Here is a 19999-nt window from a genome sequence, read left to right as displayed (position 1 = left end):
GATGGTTATTGAAGTATATACAGAATCAAATTTTGAGAGTTGACTGTACACTTGCTGCAGGGCTTATTTCCCATAAACATCTCACAAACAATTTTTTTTGTGACTGCAAAATGATCTTTTCAGCCTGTGATGAACTTGCTCAGAGTCCATTCATTTGAGTTTCCTGTATTCAGGAATTTATGTCAGCTTTCCAGATTTCAAGAAAATGATTCACAAAGAAATGATTCAAAGTATGGAAAGATAGCTTCACAATAAGCAGTAAAGACAAATTGTGCAAGCACATTCAAAGAATCTGCTTAGTTTCTTCAAATGTCCTTACCTTCAATATTGTAAAGAAATGGATGTGTGAGAAATAAAATGAAAATGTCGTGACCCGGATTCGAACCGGGGTTGCTGCGGCCACAACGCAGAGTACTAACCACTATACGATCACGGCAACTTAAACGAGCCAGGTAGGAGTCGAACATACAATCTTCTGATCCGTAGTCAGACGCGTTATCCATTGCGCCACTGGCCCAGCTGTCTTATGCCACTTGGAGTGTTCATCCTGTTTTTGAACCTGTTTCAAGCTTTGATGGTTATTGAAGTATATACAGAATCAAATTTTGAGAGTTGACTGTACACTTGCTGCAGGGCTTATTTCCCATAAACATCTCACAAACAATTTTTTTTGTGACTGCAAAATGATCTTTTAAGCCTGTGATGAACTTGCTCAGAGTCCATTCATTTGAGTTTCCTGTATTCAGGAATTTATGTCAGCTTTCCAGATTTCAAGAAAATGATTCACAAAGAAATGATTCAAAGTATGGAAAGATAGCTTCACAATAAGCAGTAAAGACAAATTGTGCAAGAACATTCAAAAAATCTGCTTAGTTTCTTCAATTGTCCTTACCTTCAATATTGTAAAGAAATGGATGTGTGAGAAATAAAATGAAAATGCCGTCACCCAGATTCGAACCAGGGTTGCTGCGGCCACAACGCAGAGTACTAACCACTATACGACCAAAGCAACTTAAACGAGCCAGGTAGGAGTCGAACCTACAATCTGCTGATCCGTAGTCAGACGCGTTATCCAATGCGCCACTGGCCCAGCTGTCTTATGCCACTTGGAGTGTTCATCATGTTTTTGAACCTGTTTTAAGCTTTGATGGTTATTGAAGTATATACAGAATCAAATTTTGAGAGTTGACTGTACACTTGCTGCAGGGCTTATTTCCCATAAACATCTCACAAACAATTCTTTTTGTGACTGCAAAATGATCTTTTCAGCCTGTGATGAACTTGCTCAGAGTCCATTCATTTGAGTTTCCTGTATTCAGGAATTTATGTCAGCTTTCCAGATTTCAAGAAAATTATTCACAAAGAAATGATTCAAAGTATGGAAAGATAGCTTCACAATAAGCAGTAAAGACAAATTGTGCAAGCACATTCAAAGAATCTGCTTAGTTTCTTCAATTGTCCTTACCTTCAATATTGTAAAGAAATGGATGTGTGAGAAATAAAATGAAAATGCCGTGACACGGCTGCGAACCAGGGTTGCTGCAGCCACAACGCAGAGTACTATCCACTATACGATCACGGCAACTTAAACGAGCCAGGTAGGAGTCGAACCTACAATCTTCTGATCCGTAGTCAGATGCGTTATCCATTGCGCCACTGGCCCAGCTGTCTTATGCCACTTTGGAGTGTTCATCTTGTTTTTGAACCTGTTTCAAGCTTTGATGGTTATTGAAGTATATACAGAATCAAATTTTGAGAGTTGACTGTACACTTGCTGCAGGGCTTATTTCCCATAAACATCTCACAAACAATTTTTTTTGTGACTGCAAAATGATCTTTTCAGCCTGTGATGAACTTGCTCAGAGTCCATTCATTTGAGTTTCCTGTATTCAGGAATTTATGTCAGCTTTCCAGATTTCAAGAAAATGATTCACAAAGAAATGATTCAAAGTATGGAAAGATAGCTTCACAATAAGCAGTAAAGACAAATTGTGCAAGCACATTCAAAGAATCTGCTTAGTTTCTTCAATTGTCCTTACCTTCAATATTGTAAAGAAATGGATGTGTGAGAAATAAAATGAAAATGCCGTGACACGGCTTCGAACCAGGGTTGCTGCGGCCACAACGCAGAGTACTAACCACTATACGATCACGGCAACTTAAACGAGCCAGCTAGGAGTCGAACCTACAATCTGCTGATCCGTAGTCAGACGCGTTATCCAATGCGCCACTGGCCCAGCTGTCTTATGCCACTTGGAGTGTTCATCATGTTTTTGAACCTGTTTTAAGCTTTGATGGTTATTGAAGTATATACAGAATCAAATTTTGAGAGTTGACTGTACACTTGCTGCAGGGCTTATTTCCCATAAACATCTCACAAACAATTCTTTTTGTGACTGCAAAATGATCTTTTCAGCCTGTGATGAACTTGCTCAGAGTCCATTCATTTGAGTTTCCTGTATTCAGGAATTTATGTCAGCTTTCCAGATTTCAAGAAAATGATTCACAAAGAAATGATTCAAAGTATGGAAAGATAGCTTCACAATAAGCAGTAAAGACAAATTGTGCAAGCACATTCAAAGAATCTGCTTAGTTTCTTCAATTGTCCTTACCTTCAATATTGTAAAGAAATGGATGTGTGAGAAATAAAATGAAAATGCCGTGACACAGCTTCAAACCAGGGTTGCTGCGGCCACAACGCAGAGTGCTAACCACTATACGATCACGGCAACTTAAACAAGCCAGGTAGGAGTTGAACCTACAATCTGCTGACCCGTAGTCAGACGTGTTATGCAATGCGCCACTGGCCCAGCTGTCTTATGCTACTTGGAGTGTTCATCATGTTTTTGAACCTGTTTTAAGCTTTGATGGTTATTGAAGTATATACAGAATCAAATTTTGAGAGTTGACTGTACACTTGCTGCAGGGCTTATTTCCCATAAACATCTCACAAACAATTATTTTTGTAACTGCAAAATGATCTTTTCAGCCTATGATGAACTTGCTCAGAGTCCATTCATTTGAGTTTCCTGTATTCAGGAATTTATGTCAGCTTTCCAGATTTCAAGAAAATGATTCACAAAGAAATGATTCAAAGTATGGAAAGATAGCTTCACAATAAGCAGTAAAGACAAATTGTGCAAGCACATTCAAAGAATCTGCTTAGTTTCTTCAATTGTCCTTACCTTAAATATTGTAAAGAAATGGATATGTGAGAAATAAAATGAAAATGCCATGACCCGGATTCGAACCGGGGTTGCTGCGGCCACAATGCAGAGTACTAACCACTATACGATCACGGCAACTTAAATGAGCCAGGTAGGAGTCAAACCTACAATCTGCTGATCCGTAGTCAGACGCGTTATCCATTACGCCACTGGCCCAGCTGTCTTATGCTACTTGGAGTGTTCATCATGTTTTTGAACCTGTTTCAAGCTTTGATGGTTATTGAAGTATATACAGAATCAAATTTTCAGAGTTGACTGTACACTTGCTGCAGGGCTTATTTCCCATAAAGATCTCACAAACAATTTTCTTTGTGACTGCAAAATTATATTTTCAGCCTGTGATGAACTTGCTCAGAGTCCATTCATTTGAGTTTCCTGTATTCAGGAATTTATGTCAGCTTTCCAGATTTCAAGAAAATGATTCACAAAGAAATGATCAAGAAATGATTCAAAGTATGGAAAGATAGCTTCACAATAAGCAGTAAAGACAAATTGTGCAAGCACATTCAAAGAATCTGCTTAGTTTCTTCAATTGTCCTTACCTTCAATATTGTAAAGAAATGGATGTGTGAGAAATAAAATGAAAATGCCGTCACCCGGATTCGAACCTGGGTTGCTGCGGCACAACGCAGAGTACTAACCACTATACGATCACGGCAACTATAAATGAGCCAGGTAGGAGTCGAACCTACAATCTTCTGATCCGTAGTCAGGCGCGTTATCCATTGCGCCACTAGCCCAGCTGTCTTATGCCACTTTGGAGTGTTCATCATGTTTTTGAACCTGTTTCAAGCTTTGATGGTTATTGAAGTATATACAGAATCAAATTTTGAGAGTTGACTGTACACTTGCTGCAGGGCTTATTTCCCATAAACATCTCACAAACAATTTTCTTTGTGACTGCAAAATTATCTTTTCAGCCTGTGATGAACTTGCTCAAAGTCCATTCATTTGAGTTTCCTGTATTCAGGAATTTATGTCAGCTTTCCAGATTTCAAGAAAATGATTCACAAAGAAATGATTCAAAGTATGGAAAGATAGCTTCACAATAAGCAGTAAAGACAAATTGTGCAAGCACATTCAAAGAATCTGCTTAGTTTCTTCAATTGTCCTTACCTTCAATATTGTAAAGAAATGGATGTGTGAGAAATAAAATGAAAATGCCGTGACACGGCTTCGAACCAGGGTTGCTGCGGCCACAACGCAGAGTGCTAACCACTATACGATCACTGCAACCTAAACGAGCCAGATAGGAGTCGAACCTACAATCTGCTGATCCGTAGTCACACGCGTTATCCATTACGCCACTGGCCCAGCTGTCTTATGCTACTTGGAGTGTTCATCATGTTTTTGAACCTGTTTCAAGCTTTGATGGTTATTGAAGTATATACAGAATCAAATTTTCAGAGTTGACTGTACACTTGCTGCAGGGCTTATTTCCCATAAACATCTCACAAACAATTCTTTTTGTGACTGCAAAATGATCTTTTCAGCCTGTGATGAACTTGCTCAGAGTCCATTCATTTGAGTTTCCTGTATTCAGGAATTTATGTCAGCTTTCCAGATTTCAAGAAAATGATTCACAAAGAAATGATTCAAAGTATGGAAAGATAGCTTCACAATAAGCAGTAAAGACAAATTGTGCAAGCACATTCAAAGAATCTGCTTAGTTTCTTCAATTGTCCTTACATTCAATATTGTAAAGAAATGGATGTGTGAGAAATAAAATGAAAAAGCCGTCACCCGGATTCGAACCGGGGTTGCTGCTGCACAACGCAGAGTACTAACCACTATACGATCACGGCAACTTAAATGAGCCAGGTAGGAGTCGAACCTACAATCTTCTGATCCGTAGTCAGGCGCGTTATCCATTGCGCCACTAGCCCAGCTGTCTTATGCCACTTTGGAGTGTTCATCATGTTTTTGAACCTGTTTCAAGCTTTGATGGTTATTGAAGTATATACAGAATCAAATTTTGAGAGTTGACTGTACACTTGCTGCAGGGCTTATTTCCCATAAAGATCTCACAAACAATTTTCTTTGTGACTGCAAAATTATATTTTCAGCCTGTGATGAACTTGCTCAGAGTCAATTCATTTGAGTTTCCTGTATTCAGGAATTTATGTCAGCTTTCCAGATTTCAAGAAAATTATTCACAAAGAAATGATCAAGAAATGATTCAAAGTATGGAAAGATAGCTTCACAATAAGCAGTAAAGACAAATTGTGCAAGCACATTCAAAGAATCTGCTTAGTTTCTTCAATTGTCCTTACCTTCAATATTGTAAAGAAATGGATGTGTGAGAAATAAAATGAAAATGCCGTGACACGGCTTCGAACCAGGGTTGCTGCGGCCACAACGCAGAGTGCTAACCACTATACGATCACGTCAACCTAAACGAGCCAGATAAGAGTCGAACCTACAATCTGCTGATCCGTAGTCAGATGCGTTATCCAATGCGCCACTGGCCCAGCTGTCTTATGTCACTTGGAGTGTTCACCATGTTTTTGAACCTGTTTTAAGCTTTGATGGTTATTGAAGTATATACAGAATCAAATTTTGAGAGTTGACTGTACACTTGCTGCAGGGCTTATTTCCCATAAACATCTCACAAACAATTCTTTTTGTGACTGCAAAATGATCTTTTCAGCCTGTGATGAACTTGCTCAGAGTCCATTCATTTGAGTTTCCTGTATTCAGGAATTTATGTCAGCTTTCCAGATTTCAAGAAAATGATTCACAAAGAAATGATTCAAAGTATGGAAAGATAGCTTCACAATAAGCAGTAAAGACAAATTGTGCAAGCACATTCAAAGAATCTGCTTAGTTTCTTCAATTGTCCTTACCTTCAATATTGTAAAGAAATGGATGTGTGAGAAATAAAATGAAAATGCCGTGACCCGGATTCGAACCAGGGTTGCTGCGGCCACAACGCAGAGTACTAACCACTATACGATCACGGCAACTTAAATGAGCCAGGTAGGAGTCGAACCTACAATCTGCTGATCCGTAGTCAGACGCTTTATCCATTGCGCCACTGGCCCAGCTGTCTTATGCCACTTGGAGTGTTCATCATGTTTTTGAACCTGTTTCAAGCTTTGATGGTTATTCAAGTATATACAGAATCAAATTTTGAGAGTTGACTGTACACTTGCTGCAGGGCTTATTTCCCATAAACATCTCACAAACAATTTTCTTTGTGACTGCAAAATGATCTTTTCAGCCTGTGATGAACTTGCTCAGAGTCAATTCATTTGAGTTTCCTGTATTCAGGAATTTATTTCAGCTTTCCAGATTTCAAGAAAATGATTCACAAAGAAATGATCAAGAAATTATTCAAAGTATGGAAAGACAGCTTCACAATAAGCAGTAAAGACAAATTGTGCAAGCACATTCAAAGAATCTGCTTAGTTTCTTCAATTGTCCTTACCTTCAATATTGTAAAGAAATGGATGTGTGAGAAATAAAATAAAAAAGCAGTGACCTGGATTCTAACCGGGGTTGCTGCGGCCACAACGCAGAGTACTAACCACTATACGATCACGGCAACTTAAACGAGCCAGGTAGAAGTCGAACCTACAATCTGCTGATCCGTAGTCAGACGCGTTATCCATTGCGCCACTGGCCCAGCTGTCCTATGCCACTTTGGAGTGTTCATCATGTTTTTGAACCTGTTTCAAGCTTTGATGGTTATTCAAGTATATACAGAATCAAATTTTGAGAGTTGACTGTACACTTGCTGCAGGGCTTATTTCCCATAAACATCTCACAAACAATTTTTTTTGTGACTGCAAAATGATCTTTTCAGCCTGTGATGAACTTGCTCAGAGTTCATTCATTTGAGTTTCCTGTATTCGGGAATTTATGTCAGCTTTCCAGATTTCAAGAAAATGATTCACAAAGAAATGATCAAGAAATGATTCAAAGTATGGAAAGATAGCTTCACAATAAGCAGTAAAGACAAATTGTGCAAGCACATTCAAAGAATCTGCTTAGTTTCTTCAATTGTCCTTACCTTCAATATTGTAAAGAAATGGATGTGTGAGAAATAAAATGAAAATGCCGTGACCCGGATTCGAACCGGGGTTGCTGCGGCCACAACGCAGAGTACTAACCACTATACGATCACGAAAACTTAAACTAGCCAGGTAGGAGTCGAACCTACAATCTTCTGATCCGTAGTCAGACGCGTTATCCATTGCGCCACTGGCCCAGCTGTCTTATACCACTTTGGAGTGTTCATCATGTTTTTGAACCTGTTTCAAGCTTTGATGGTTGTTGAAGTATATACAGAATCAAATTTTCAGAGTTGACTGTACACTTGCTGCAGGGCTTATTTCCCATAAACATCTCACAAACAATTTTTTTTGTGACTGCAAAATGATCTTTTCAGCCTGTGATGAACTTGCTCAGAGTCCATTCATTTGAGTTTCCTGTATTCAGGAATTTATGTCAGCTTTCCAGATTTCAAGAAAATGATTCACAAAGAAATGATTCAAAGTATGGAAAGATAGCTTCACAATAAGCAGTAAAGACAAATTGTGCAAGCACATTCAAAGAATCTGCTTAGTTTCTTCAATTGTCCTTACCTTCAATATTGTAAAGAAATGGATGTGTGAGAAATAAAATGAAAATGCCGTGACACGGCTTCGAACCAGGGTTGCTGCGGCCACAACGCAGAGTACTAACCACTATACGATCACGGCAACTTAAACGAGCCAGCTAGGAGTCGAACCTACAATCTGCTGATCCGTAGTCAGACGCGTTATCCAATGCTCCACTGGCCCAGCTGTCTTATGCCACTTGGAGTGTTCATCATGTTTTTGAACCTGTTTTAAGCTTTGATGGTTATTGAAGTATATACAGAATCAAATTTTGAGAGTTGACTGTACACTTGCTGCAGGGCTTATTTCCCATAAACATCTCACAAACAATTCTTTTTGTGACTGCAAAATGATCTTTTCAGCCTGTGATGAACTTGCTCAGAGTCCATTCATTTGAGTTTCCTGTATTCAGGAATTTATGTCACTTTCCAGATTTCAAGAAAATGATTCACAAAGAAATGATTCAAAGTATGGAAAGATAGCTTCACAATAAGCAGTAAAGACAAATTGTGCAAGCACATTCAAAGAATCTGCTTAGTTTCTTCAATTGTCCTTACCTTCAATATTGTAAAGAAATGGATGTGTGAGAAATAAAATGAAAATGCCGTGACCCGGATTCGAACCGGGGTTGCTGCGGCCACAACGCAGAGTACTAACCACTATACGATCACGAAAACTTAAACTAGCCAGGTAGGAGTCGAACCTACAATCTTCTGATCCGTAGTCAGACGCGTTATCCATTGCGCCACTGGCCCAGCTGTCTTATACCACTTTGGAGTGTTCATCATGTTTTTGAACCTGTTTCAAGCTTTGATGGTTGTTGAAGTATATACAGAATCAAATTTTCAGAGTTGACTGTACACTTGCTGCAGGGCTTATTTCCCATAAACATCTCACAAACAATTTTCTTTGTGACTACAAAATAATCTTTTCAGCCTGTGATGAACTTGCTCAGAGTCCATTCATTTGAGTTTCCTGTATTCAGGAATTTATGTCAGCTTTCCAGATTTCAAGAAAATGATTCACAAAGAAATGATTCAAAGTATGGAAAGATAGCTTCACAATAAGCAGTAAAGACAAATTGTGCAAGCACATTCAAAGAATCTGCTTAGTTTCTTCAATTGTCCTTACCTTCAATATTGTAAAGAAATGGATGTGTGAGAAATAAAATGAAAATGCCGTGACCCGGATACGAACCGGGGTTGCTGCGGCCACAACGCAGAGTACTAACCACTATACGATCACGGCAACTTAAACGAGCCAGGTAGAAGTCGAACATACAATCTGCTGATCCGCAGTTAGACGCGTTTTCCATTGCGCCACTGGCCCAGCTGTCTTATGCCACTTGGAGTGTTCATCCTGATTTTGAACCTGTTTCAAGCTTTGATGGTTATTGAAGTATATACAGAATCAAATTTTGAGAGTTGACTGTACACTTGCTGCAGGGCTTATTTCCCATAAACATCTCACAAACAATTTTTTTTGTGACTGCAAAATGATCTTTTAAGCCTGTGATGAACTTGCTCAGAGTCCATTCATTTGAGTTTCCAGAATTCAGGAATTTATGTCAGCTTTCCAGATTTCAAGAAAATGATTCACAAAAAAATGATTCAAAGTATGGAAAGATAGCTTCACAATAAGCAGTAAAGACAAATTGTGCAAGCACATTCAAAGAATCTGCTTAGTTTCTTCAATTGTCCTTACCTTCAATATTGTAAAGAAATGGATGTGTGAGAAATAAAATGAAAATGCCGTGACACGGCTGCGAACCAGGGTTGCTGCAGCCACAACGCAGAGTACTAACCACTATACGATCACGGCAACTTAAACGAGCCAGGTAGGAGTCGAACCTACAATCTTCTGATCCGTAGTCAGATGCGTTATCCATTGCGCCACTGGCCCAGCTGTCTTATGCCACTTTGGAGTGTTCATCTTGTTTTTGAACCTGTTTCAAGCTTTGATGGTTATTGAAGAATATACAGAATCAAATTTTGAGAGTTGACTGTACACTTGCTGCAGGGCTTATTGCCCATAAACATCTCACAAACAATTTTTTTTGTGACTGCAAAATGATCTTTTCAGCCTGTGATGAACTTGCTCAGAGTCCATTCATTTGAGTTTCCTGTATTCAGGAATTTATGTCAGCTTTCCAGATTTCAAGAAAATGATTCACAAAGAAATGATTCAAAGTATGGAAAGATAGCTTCACAATAAGCAGTAAAGACAAATTGTGCAAGCACATTCAAAGAATCTGCTTAGTTTCTTCAATTGTCCTTACCTTCAATATTGTAAAGAAATGGATGTGTGAGAAATAAAATGAAAATGCCGTGACCCGGATACGAACCGGGGTTGCTGCAGCCACAACGCAGAGTACTAACCACTATACGATCACGACAACTTAAACGAGCCAGGTAGAAGTCGAACATACAATCTGCTGATCCGCAGTCAGACGCGTTTTCCATTGCGCCACTGGCCCAGCTGTCTTATGGCACTTGGAGTGTTCATCCTGTTTTTGAACCTGTTTCAAGCTTTGATGGTTATTGAAGTATATACAGAATCAAATTTTGAGAGTTGACTGTACACTTGCTGCAGGGCTTATTTCCCATAAACATCTCACAAACAATTCTTTTTTGTGACTGCAAAATGATCTTTTAAGCCTGTGATGAACTTGCTCAGAGTCCATTCATTTGAGTTTCCTGTATTCAGGAATTTATGTCAGCTTTCCAGATTTCAAGAAAATGATTCACAAAGAAATGATTCAAAGTATGGAAAGATAGCGTCACAATAAGCAGTAAAGACAAATTGTGCAAGAACATTCAAAAAATCTGCTTAGTTTCTTCAATTGTCCTTACCTTCAATATTGTAAAGAAATGGATGTGTGAGAAATAAAATGAAAATGCCGTCACCCGGATTCGAACCGGGGTTGCTGCGGCCACAACGCAGAGTACTAACCACTATACGATCAAGGCAACTTAAACGAGCCAGCTAGGAGTCGAACCTACAATCTGCTGATACGTAGTCAGACACGTTATCCAATGCGCCACTGGCCCAGCTGTCTTATGCCACTAGGAGTGTTCATCATGTTTTTGAACCTGTTTTAAGCTTTGATGGTTATTGAAGTATATACAGAATCAAATTTTGAGAGTTGACTGTACACTTGCTGCAGGGCTTATTTCCCTTAAACATCTCACAAACAATTCTTTTTGTGACTGCAAAATGATCTTTTCAGCCTGTGATGAACTTGCTCAGAGTCCATTCATTTGAGTTTCCTGTATTCAGGAATTTATGTCAGCTTTCCAGATTTCAAGAAAATTATTCACAAAGAAATGATTCAAAGTATGGAAAGATAGCTTCACAATAAGCAGTAAAGACAAATTGTGCAAGCACATTCAAAGAATCTGCTTAGTTTCTTCAATTGTCCTTACCTTCAATATTGTAAAGAAATGGATGTGTGAGAAATAAAATGAAAATGCCGTGACACTGCTTCGAACCAGGGTTGCTGCGGCCACAACGCAGAGGACTAACCACTATACGATCACGGCAACTTAAACAAGCCAGCTAGGAGTCGAACCTACAATCTGCTGATCCGTAGTCAGACGCGTTATCCATTGCGCCACTGACCCAGCTGTCTTATGCCACTTGGAGTGTTCATCATGTTTTTGAACCTGTTTTAAGCTTTGATGGTTATTGAAGTATATACAGAATCAAATTTTGAGAGTTGACTGTACACTTGCTGCAGGGCTTATTTCCCATAAACATCTCACAAACAATTCTTTTTGTGACTGCAAAATGATCTTTTCAGCCTGTGATGAACTTGCTCAGAGTCCATTCATTTGAGTTTCCTGTATTCAGGAATTTATGTCAGCTTTCCAGATTTCAAGAAAATGATTCACAAAGAAATGATTCAAAGTATGGAAAGATAGCTTCACAATAAGCAGTAAAGACAAATTGTGCAAGCACATTCAAAGAATCTGCTTAGTTTCTTCAATTGTCCTTACCTTCAATATTGTAAAGAAATGGATGTGTGAGAAATAAAATGATAATGCCATGACATGGCTTCGAACCAGGGTTGCTGCGGCCACAACGCAGAGTACTAACCACTATACGATCACGAAAACTTAAACTAGCCAGGTAGGAGTCGAACCTACAATCTTCTGATCCGTAGTCAGACGCGTTATCCATTGCGCCACTGGCCCAGCTGTCTTATACCACTTTGGAGTGTTCATCATGTTTTTGAACCTGTTTCAAGCTTTGATGGTTGTTGAAGTATATACAGAATCAAATTTTCAGAGTTGACTGTACACTTGCTGCAGGGCTTATTTCCCATAAACATCTCACAAACAATTTTCTTTGTGACTACAAAATAATCTTTTCAGCCTGTGATGAACTTGCTCAGAGTCCATTCATTTGAGTTTCCTGTATTCAGGAATTTATGTCAGCTTTCCAGATTTCAAGAAAATGATTCACAAAGAAATGATTCAAAGTATGGAAAGATAGCTTCACAATAAGCAGTAAAGACAAATTGTGCAAGCACATTCAAAGAATCTGCTTAGTTTCTTCAATTGTCCTTACCTTCAATATTGTAAAGAAATGGATGTGTGAGAAATAAAATGAAAATGCCGTGACCCGGATACGAACCGGGGTTGCTGCGGCCACAACGCAGAGTACTAACCACTATACGATCACGGCAACTTAAACGAGCCAGGTAGAAGTCGAACATACAATCTGCTGATCCGCAGTTAGACGCGTTTTCCATTGCGCCACTGGCCCAGCTGTCTTATGCCACTTGGAGTGTTCATCCTGATTTTGAACCTGTTTCAAGCTTTGATGGTTATTGAAGTATATACAGAATCAAATTTTGAGAGTTGACTGTACACTTGCTGCAGGGCTTATTTCCCATAAACATCTCACAAACAATTTTTTTTGTGACTGCAAAATGATCTTTTAAGCCTGTGATGAACTTGCTCAGAGTCCATTCATTTGAGTTTCCAGAATTCAGGAATTTATGTCAGCTTTCCTGATTTCAAGAAAATGATTCACAAAGAAATGATTCAAAGTATGGAAAGATAGCTTCACAATAAGCAGTAAAGACAAATTGTGCAAGCACATTCAAAGAATCTGCTTAGTTTCTTCAATTGTCCTTACCTTCAATATTGTAAAGAAATGGATGTGTGAGAAATAAAATGAAAATGCCGTGACCTGGATTCGAACCGGGGTTGCTGCGACCACAACGCAGAGTACTAACCACTATACAATCACGGCAACTTAAATGAGCCAGGTAGGAGTCGAACCTACAATCTTCTGATCCGTAGTCAGACGCGTTATCCATTGCGCCACTGGCCCAGCTGTCTTATGCCACTTTGGAGTGTTCATCATGTTTTTGAACCTGTTTCAAGCTTTGATGGTTATTGAAGTATATACAGAATCATATTTTCAGAGTTGACTGTACACTTGCTGCAGGGCTTATTTCCCATAAACATCTCACAAACAATTTTCTTTGTGACTGCAAAATTATCTTTTCATCCTGTGATGAACTTGCTCAGAGTCCATTCATTTGAGTTTCCTGTATTCAGGAATTTATGTCAGCTTTCCAGATTTCAAGAAAATGATTCACAAAGAAATGATTCAAAGTATGGAAAGATAGCTTCACAATAAGCAGTAAAGACAAATTGTGCAAGCACATTCAAAGAATCTGCTTAGTTTCTTCAATTGTCCTTACCTTCAATATTGTAAAGAAATGGATGTGTGAGAAATAAAATGAAAATGCCATGACACGGCTTCGAACCAGGGTTGCTGCGGCCACAACGCAGAGTACTAACCACTATACGATCACGGCAACTTAAACGAGCCAGGTAGGAGTCGAACCTACAATCTTCTGATCCGTAGTCAGACGCGTTATCCATTGCGCCACTGTTCCAACTGTCTTATACCACTTTGGAGTGTTCATCATGTTTTTGAACCTGTTTCAAGCTTTGATGGTTGTTGAAGTATATACAGAATCAAATTTTCAGAGTTGACTGTACACTTGCTGCAGGGCTTATTTCCCATAAACATCTCACAAACAATTTTCTTTGTGACTGCAAAATGATCTTTTCAGCCTGTGATGAACTTGCTCAGAGTCCATTCATTTGAGTTTCCTGTATTCAGGAATTTATGTCAGCTTTCCAGATTTCAAGAAAACGATTCACAAAGAAATGATCAAGAAATGATTCAAAGTATGGAAAGATAGCTTCACAATAAGCAGTAAAGACAAATTGTGCAAGCACATTCAAAGAATCTGCTTAGTTTCTTCAATTGTCCTTACCTTCAATATTGTAAAGAAATGGATGTGTGAGAAATAAAATGAAAATGCCGTGACCCGGATACGAACCAGGGTTGCTGCGGCCACAACGCAGAGTACTAACCACTATACGATCACGGCAACTTAAACGAGCCAGGTAGAAGTCGAACATACAATCTGCTGATCCGCAGTCAGACGCGTTTTCCATTGCGCCACTGGCCCAGCTGTCTTATGCCACTTGGAGTGTTCATCCTGTTTTTGAACCTGTTTCAAGCTTTGATGGTTATTGAAGTATATACAGAATCAAATTTTGAGAGTTGACTGTACACTTGCTGCAGGGCTTATTTCCCATAAACATCTCACAAACAATTTTTTTTGTGACTGCAAAATGATCTTTTAAGCCTGTGATGAACTTGCTCAGAGTCCATTCATTTGAGTTTCCAGAATTCAGGAATTTATGTCAGCTTTCCAGATTTCAAGAAAATGATTCACAAAGAAATGATTCAAAGTATGGAAAGATAGCTTCACAATAAGCAGTAAAGACAAATTGTGCAAGCACATTCAAAGAATCTGCTTAGTTTCTTCAATTGTCCTTACCTTCAATATTGTAAAGAAATGGATGTGTGAGAAATAAAATGAAAATGCCGTGACCCGGATTCGAACCGGGGTTGCTGCAGCCACAACGCAGAGTACTAACCACTATACGATCACGACAACTTAAACTAGCCAGGTAGGAGTCGAACCTACAGTCTTCTGATCCGTAGTCAGACGCGTTATCCATTGCGCCACTGGCCCAGCTGTCTTATACCACTTTGGAGTGTTCATCATGTTTTTGAACCTGTTTCAAGCTTTGATGGTTGTTGAAGTATATACAGAATCAAATTTTCAGAGTTGACTGTACACTTGCTGCAGGGCTTATTTCCCATAAACATCTCACAAACAATTTTCTTTGTGACTACAAAATAATCTTTTCAGCCTGTGATGAACTTGCTCAGAGTCCATTCATTTGAGTTTCCTGTATTCAGGAATTTATGTCAGCTTTCCAGATTTCAAGAAAATTATTCACAAAGAAATGATTCAAAGTATGGAAAGATAGCTTCACAATAAGCAGTAAAGACAAATTGTGCAAGCACATTCAAAGAATCTGCTTAGTTTCTTCAATTGTCCTTACCTTCAATATTGTAAAGAAATGGATGTGTGAGAAATAAAATGAAAATGTCGTGACACGGCTGCGAACCAGGGTTGCTGCAGCCACAACGCAGAGTACTAACCACTATACGATCACGGCAACTTAAACGAGCCAGGTAGGAGTCGAACCTACAATCTTCTGATCCGTAGTCAGATGCGTTATCCATTGCGTCACTGGCCCAGCTGTCTTATGCCAGTTTGGAGTGTTCATCTTGTTTTTGAACCTGTTTCAAGCTTTGATGGTTATTGAAGTATATACAGAATCAAATTTTGAGAGTTGACTGTACACTTGCTGCAGGGCTTATTTCCCATAAACATCTCACAAACAATTTTTTTTGTGACTGCAAAATGATCTTTTCAGCCTGTGATGAACTTGCTCAGAGTCCATTCATTTGAGTTTCCTGTATTCAGGAATTTATGTCAGCTTTCCAGATTTCAAGAAAATGATTCACAAAGAAATGATTCAAAGTATGGAAAGATAGCTTCACAATAAGCAGTAAAGACAAATTGTGCAAGCACATTCAAAGAATCTGCTTAGTTTCTTCAATTGTCCTTACCTTCAATATTGTAAAGAAATGGATGTGTGAGAAATAAAATGAAAATGCCGTGACACGGCTTCGAACCAGGGTTGCTGCGGCCACAACGCAGAGTACTAACCACTATACGATCACGGCAACTTAAACGAGCCAGCTAGGAGTCGAACCTACAATCTGCTGATCCGTAGTCAGACGCGTTATCCAATGCGCCACTGGCCCAGCTGTCTTATGCCACTTGGAGTGTTCATCATGTTTTTGAACCTGTTTTAAGCTTTGATGGTTATTGAAGTATATACAGAATCAAATTTTGAGAGTTGACTGTACACTTGCTGCAGGGCTTATTTCCCATAAACATCTCACAAACAATTCTTTTTGTGACTGCAAAATGATCTTTTCAGCCTGTGATGAACTTGCTCAGAGTCCATTCATTTGAGTTTCCTGTATTCAGGAATTTATGTCACTTTCCAGATTTCAAGAAAATGATTCACAAAGAAATGATTCAAAGTATGGAAAGATAGCTTCACAATAAGCAGTAAAGACAAATTGTGCAAGCACATTCAAAGAATCTGCTTAGTTTCTTCAATTGTCCTTACCTTCAATATTGTAAAGAAATGGATGTGTGAGAAATAAAATGAAAATGCCGTGACCCGGATTCGAACCGGGGTTGCTGCGGCCACAACGCAGAGTACTAACCACTATACGTTCACGAAAACTTAAACTAGCCAGGTAGGAGTCGAACCTACAATCTTCTGATCCGTAGTCAGACGCGTTATCCATTGCGCCACTGGCCCAGCTGTCTTATACCACTTTGGAGTGTTCATCCTGTTTTTGAACCTGTTTCAAGCTTTGATGGTTGTTGAAGTATATACAGAATCAAATTTTCAGAGTTGACTGTACACTTGCTGCAGGGCTTATTTCCCATAAACATCTCACAAACAATTTTCTTTGTGACTACAAAATAATCTTTTCAGCCTGTGATGAACTTGCTCAGAGTCCATTCATTTGAGTTTCCTGTATTCAGGAATTTATGTCAGCTTTCCAGATTTCAAGAAAATGATTCACAAAGAAATGATTCAAAGTATGGAAAGATAGCTTCACAATAAGCAGTAAAGACAAATTGTGCAAGCACATTCAAAGAATCTGCTTAGTTTCTTCAATTGTCCTTACCTTCAATATTGTAAAGAAATGGATGTGTGAGAAATAAAATGAAAATGCCGTGACCCGGATACGAACCGGGGTTGCTGCGGCCACAACGCAGAGTACTAACCACTATACGATCACGGCAACTTAAACGAGCCAGGTAGAAGTCGAACATACAATCTGCTGATCCGCAGTTAGACACGTTATCCAATGCGCCACTGGCCCAGCTGTCTTATGCCACTTGGAGTGTTCATCCTGTTTTTGAACCTGTTTCAAGCTTTGATGGTTATTGAAGTATATACAGAATCAAATTTTGAGAGTTGACTGTACACTTGCTGCAGGGCTTATTTCCCATAAACATCTCACAAACAATTTTTTTTTGTGACTGCAAAATGATCTTTTAAGCCTGTGATGAACTTGCTCAGAGTCCATTCATTTGAGTTTCCTGTATTCAGGAATTTATGTCAGCTTTCCAGATTTCAAGAAAATGATTCACAAAGAAATGATTCAAAGTATGGAAAGATAGCTTCACAATAAGCAGTAAAGACAAATTGTGCAAGCACATTCAAAGAATCTGCTTAGTTTCTTCAATTGTCCTTACCTTCAATATTGTAAAGAAATGGATGTGTGAGAAATAAAATGAAAATGCCATGACACGGCTTCGAACCAGGGTTGCTGCGGCCACAACGCAGAGTACTAACCACTATACGATCACGGCAACTTAAACGAGCCAGGTAGGAGTCGAACCTACAATCTTCTGATCCGTAGTCAGACGCGTTATCCATTGCGCCACTGTTCCAACTGTCTTATACCACTTTGGAGTGTTCATCATGTTTTTGAACCTGTTTCAAGCTTTGATGGTTGTTGAAGTATATACAGAATCAAATTTTCAGAGTTGACTGTACACTTGCTGCAGGGCTTATTTCCCATAAACATCTCACAAACAATTTTCTTTGTGACTGCAAAATGATCTTTTCAGCCTGTGATGAACTTGCTCAGAGTCCATTCATTTGAGTTTCCTGTATTCAGGAATTTATGTCAGCTTTCCAGATTTCAAGAAAACGATTCACAAAGAAATGATCAAGAAATGATTCAAAGTATGGAAAGATAGCTTCACAATAAGCAGTAAAGACAAATTGTGCAAGCACATTCAAAGAATCTGCTTAGTTTCTTCAATTGTCCTTACCTTCAATATTGTAAAGAAATGGATGTGTGAGAAATAAAATGAAAATGCCGTGACCCGGATACGAACCAGGGTTGCTGCGGCCACAACGCAGAGTACTAACCACTATACGATCACGGCAACTTAAACGAGCCAGGTAGAAGTCGAACATACAATCTGCTGATCCGCAGTCAGACGCGTTTTCCATTGCGCCACTGGCCCAGCTGTCTTATGCCACTTGGAGTGTTCATCCTGTTTTTGAACCTGTTTCAAGCTTTGATGGTTATTGAAGTATATACAGAATCAAATTTTGAGAGTTGACTGTACACTTGCTGCAGGGCTTATTTCCCATAAACATCTCACAAACAATTTTTTTTGTGACTGCAAAATGATCTTTTAAGCCTGTGATGAACTTGCTCAGAGTCCATTCATTTGAGTTTCCAGAATTCAGGAATTTATGTCAGCTTTCCAGATTTCAAGAAAATGATTCACAAAGAAATGATTCAAAGTATGGAAAGATAGCTTCACAATAAGCAGTAAAGACAAATTGTGCAAGCACATTCAAAGAATCTGCTTAGTTTCTTCAATTGTCCTTACCTTCAATATTGTAAAGAAATGGATGTGTGAGAAATAAAATGAAAATGCCGTGACCCGGATTCGAACCGGGGTTGCTGCAGCCACAACGCAGAGTACTAACCACTATACGATCACGACAACTTAAACTAGCCAGGTAGGAGTCGAACCTACAGTCTTCTGATCCGTAGTCAGACGCGTTATCCATTGCGCCACTGGCCCAGCTGTCTTATACCACTTTGGAGTGTTCATCATGTTTTTGAACCTGTTTCAAGCTTTGATGGTTGTTGAAGTATATACAGAATCAAATTTTCAGAGTTGACTGTACACTTGCTGCAGGGCTTATTTCCCATAAACATCTCACAAACAATTTTCTTTGTGACTACAAAATAATCTTTTCAGCCTGTGATGAACTTGCTCAGAGTCCATTCATTTGAGTTTCCTGTATTCAGGAATTTATGTCAGCTTTCCAGATTTCAAGAAAATTATTCACAAAGAAATGATTCAAAGTATGGAAAGATAGCTTCACAATAAGCAGTAAAGACAAATTGTGCAAGCACATTCAAAGAATCTGCTTAGTTTCTTCAATTGTCCTTACCTTCAATATTGTAAAGAAATGGATGTGTGAGAAATAAAATGAAAATGCCGTGACACGGCTGCGAACCAGGGTTGCTGCAGCCACAACGCAGAGTACTAACCACTATACGATCACGGCAACTTAAACGAGCCAGGTAGGAGTCGAACCTACAATCTTCTGATCCGTAGTCAGATGCGTTATCCATTGCGTCACTGGCCCAGCTGTCTTATGCCAGTTTGGAGTGTTCATCTTGTTTTTGAACCTGTTTCAAGCTTTGATGGTTATTGAAGTATATACAGAATCAAATTTTGAGAGTTGACTGTACACTTGCTGCAGGGCTTATTTCCCATAAACATCTCACAAACAATTTTTTTTGTGACTGCAAAATGATCTTTTCAGCCTGTGATGAACTTGCTCAGAGTCCATTCATTTGAGTTTCCTGTATTCAGGAATTTATGTCAGCTTTCCAGATTTCAAGAAAATGATTCACAAAGAAATGATTCAAAGTATGGAAAGATAGCTTCACAATAAGCAGTAAAGACAAATTGTGCAAGCACATTCAAAGAATCTGCTTAGTTTCTTCAATTGTCCTTACCTTCAATATTGTAAAGAAATGGATGTGTGAGAAATAAAATGAAAATGCCGTGACACGGCTTCGAACCAGGGTTGCTGCGGCCACAACGCAGAGTACTAACCACTATACGATCACGGC

General features: G+C 39.0%; 16 non-coding genes across 16 annotated transcripts; all 16 read right to left on the bottom strand.

Moving 5' to 3' along the window:
• Positions 1-364: 364 nt before the first annotated feature.
• Positions 365-436, bottom strand: TRNAH-GUG (transfer RNA histidin (anticodon GUG)). Its single transcript has one exon. It is a non-coding gene; the product is annotated as a tRNA-His (tRNA).
• Positions 437-444: 8 nt separating this feature from the next.
• Positions 445-517, bottom strand: TRNAR-ACG (transfer RNA arginine (anticodon ACG)). Its single transcript has one exon. It is a non-coding gene; the product is annotated as a tRNA-Arg (tRNA).
• Positions 518-1590: 1073 nt separating this feature from the next.
• Positions 1591-1663, bottom strand: TRNAR-ACG (transfer RNA arginine (anticodon ACG)). The gene has a single exon. It is a non-coding gene; the product is annotated as a tRNA-Arg (tRNA).
• Positions 1664-3894: 2231 nt separating this feature from the next.
• On the bottom strand, positions 3895-3967 carry TRNAR-ACG (transfer RNA arginine (anticodon ACG)). The gene has a single exon. It is a non-coding gene; the product is annotated as a tRNA-Arg (tRNA).
• Positions 3968-5040: 1073 nt separating this feature from the next.
• Positions 5041-5113, bottom strand: TRNAR-ACG (transfer RNA arginine (anticodon ACG)). Its single transcript has one exon. It is a non-coding gene; the product is annotated as a tRNA-Arg (tRNA).
• A 1005-nt stretch (positions 5114-6118) lies between these two features.
• On the bottom strand, positions 6119-6190 carry TRNAH-GUG (transfer RNA histidin (anticodon GUG)). The gene has a single exon. It is a non-coding gene; the product is annotated as a tRNA-His (tRNA).
• Positions 6191-7367: 1177 nt separating this feature from the next.
• TRNAR-ACG (transfer RNA arginine (anticodon ACG)) lies at positions 7368-7440 on the bottom strand. The gene has a single exon. It is a non-coding gene; the product is annotated as a tRNA-Arg (tRNA).
• A 1073-nt stretch (positions 7441-8513) lies between these two features.
• Positions 8514-8586, bottom strand: TRNAR-ACG (transfer RNA arginine (anticodon ACG)). Its single transcript has one exon. It is a non-coding gene; the product is annotated as a tRNA-Arg (tRNA).
• A 1074-nt stretch (positions 8587-9660) lies between these two features.
• Positions 9661-9733, bottom strand: TRNAR-ACG (transfer RNA arginine (anticodon ACG)). Its single transcript has one exon. It is a non-coding gene; the product is annotated as a tRNA-Arg (tRNA).
• Positions 9734-11954: 2221 nt separating this feature from the next.
• TRNAR-ACG (transfer RNA arginine (anticodon ACG)) lies at positions 11955-12027 on the bottom strand. The gene has a single exon. It is a non-coding gene; the product is annotated as a tRNA-Arg (tRNA).
• A 1074-nt stretch (positions 12028-13101) lies between these two features.
• Positions 13102-13174, bottom strand: TRNAR-ACG (transfer RNA arginine (anticodon ACG)). Its single transcript has one exon. It is a non-coding gene; the product is annotated as a tRNA-Arg (tRNA).
• Positions 13175-14833: 1659 nt separating this feature from the next.
• On the bottom strand, positions 14834-14906 carry TRNAR-ACG (transfer RNA arginine (anticodon ACG)). The gene has a single exon. It is a non-coding gene; the product is annotated as a tRNA-Arg (tRNA).
• Positions 14907-15407: 501 nt separating this feature from the next.
• Positions 15408-15480, bottom strand: TRNAR-ACG (transfer RNA arginine (anticodon ACG)). Its single transcript has one exon. It is a non-coding gene; the product is annotated as a tRNA-Arg (tRNA).
• A 1073-nt stretch (positions 15481-16553) lies between these two features.
• Positions 16554-16626, bottom strand: TRNAR-ACG (transfer RNA arginine (anticodon ACG)). The gene has a single exon. It is a non-coding gene; the product is annotated as a tRNA-Arg (tRNA).
• A 2233-nt stretch (positions 16627-18859) lies between these two features.
• TRNAR-ACG (transfer RNA arginine (anticodon ACG)) lies at positions 18860-18932 on the bottom strand. The gene has a single exon. It is a non-coding gene; the product is annotated as a tRNA-Arg (tRNA).
• Positions 18933-19433: 501 nt separating this feature from the next.
• On the bottom strand, positions 19434-19506 carry TRNAR-ACG (transfer RNA arginine (anticodon ACG)). Its single transcript has one exon. It is a non-coding gene; the product is annotated as a tRNA-Arg (tRNA).
• Positions 19507-19999: the final 493 nt, after the last annotated feature.

This window comes from Pseudophryne corroboree, chromosome 6 (genome assembly GCF_028390025.1).
Source record: "Pseudophryne corroboree isolate aPseCor3 chromosome 6, aPseCor3.hap2, whole genome shotgun sequence".
Taxonomy (NCBI): domain Eukaryota; kingdom Metazoa; phylum Chordata; class Amphibia; order Anura; family Myobatrachidae; genus Pseudophryne; species Pseudophryne corroboree.
This window is presented reverse-complemented; position numbering and strand designations above follow the sequence as displayed.